The following is a 1,767-nucleotide window of genomic DNA, read 5'->3' as shown; positions in this document are numbered from 1 at the left end:
CCAGCCACAGTTGGTTATGATCCACACAGTCAAATGCCTTTGCATAATCCTAGAACAGCTGTATATATTATTTAACTTAAATGTTTTGCTGTTGATCATGGTTTACAAGAGCACATTAATTTTCTATTCAACAAAGTATTCATAATTATAATATATATAACTTCCATTCAACAAAGTATATCTAACTTGCATTTCCTTCCCTCAACAGAACAGTCTCTTCCTGCTTCTTCCCTATGCTCCTTCATACATTTTGACCTCTGTTTTGAGGCAAATGTGCCCTTCTGGTCTTTCACAGAGCTAATTGTTATGAAGAGTATGGTCCTAACAAGCATCATTGTTCCTTTTACAGGACTGTGTATTGTTTGGTAGCAAAGTGAGCCCCAGGAGTTCAGGCCCAGCTTTGAAGGACATCTAAGGGCCACAGACATGAAGTTGATCCCCATCTCTATCAAACAGTAAGTCTGCTGTATTTATTATTTTAAAATTTGTATTTCCAATAAAATTATTAATTTTGCATCAGTTTTTAAAAAAACATAGTTATTTTTCTTCTCCTCCCCACCCAATTTAAATTATAGTGTATATTCTGTTCCAGATTGTTAATTAGAATCCACATAATGTCTGATCATCTGTTTATTTCAGATTGACCTTCTATTTATCTATTTTAGTACAAGAATTATCCATCCATTCATTCTTTTCATATTCTCCCCACTATGTCTTTCTCCACCCCTCACCCCATTGACCTCATAACTATCCTATTTTTATAACAGAGGTGTTATAAAGTATTTGTCCTTTGTGACTGAAATACTTCACTGATAATATCTTCCAGATTATCTATGTTGTATAGCATTACCCAAGTTTATTGTCTTTCAGTGGTGCATACTTTCTATTTTATGGATGTACCATAGTTTCTTTATCCATTCATTAGTTGGTATACACTTGGGCTGCTCCCATCTCTTTGCTATTGTGAATAAAACTGCAATAAATGTGAATATGCATACATCTCTTTGGGTGACAACCCTTATTCTTTAGGGTGTATTCCTCGTAGTGAGATAGCTGGAGCAAATGGTATTTCTATTTTCAATTTTTTGAAGAAGCACAGATTGGATTCCATAGTGATTGGACCATTTGACAAGTTCCAATATCTCATAGATTTGTTGTTTGCTATCCTGTTGAACTATGTTGTTGGGGTAAGATTGCTCTTTTGGTTTGCATCTTTGTAATAGCTAGAGAATTTGAGCACTTTTCCCATGTGGTGGTGACTATCTAAATATCTTCTTTAGTAAAAAGTCTTTTCATATCTTCTGCCCATACTGGGCTTTCATTTTCTTGTAGTAATGGAATATACTATAAGTTTTAGAAATTAGTCCTTTATCAGATATATCTTTGCCAAATACTTTTTTCCCCAATCTTTGGGCTTCCTTTTCATTCTATTGGAAAAGGCTTCTTTAATGCACATAAGTATTTTCTTTTTAGAAGGCCTCAATCATCTATTTTATCCTCTCCTGCTGGTGGATTTCTGTTTATGATTGTCCATTCCTGCCAAGCTGTTGTCATTGTGTTCTGTCAAGTCAAGACCAACTCGTAGCTGACCCTTCAGCGAGTTTTCAGGGGCAATTAATTACATCAGAGGCAACTAACTGCCTATCTTTCTCCTGCAGAGAAGCTCATGGATCCAAACCACAGCTTTGGGGTTATAGCACAGCTTCTTACCAGATAGATTTATTTCTGAGTTCTCAATTCTTTTTCAGTTGATCTATATGTCTGTCA

This window comes from Elephantulus edwardii, unplaced genomic scaffold (assembly GCF_000299155.1).
Source record: "Elephantulus edwardii isolate Elephantulus edwardi_28Jun2011 unplaced genomic scaffold, EleEdw1.0 scaffold00032, whole genome shotgun sequence".
Lineage (NCBI taxonomy): Eukaryota > Metazoa > Chordata > Mammalia > Macroscelidea > Macroscelididae > Elephantulus > Elephantulus edwardii.
Note: the sequence above shows the minus strand (reverse complement) of the source record.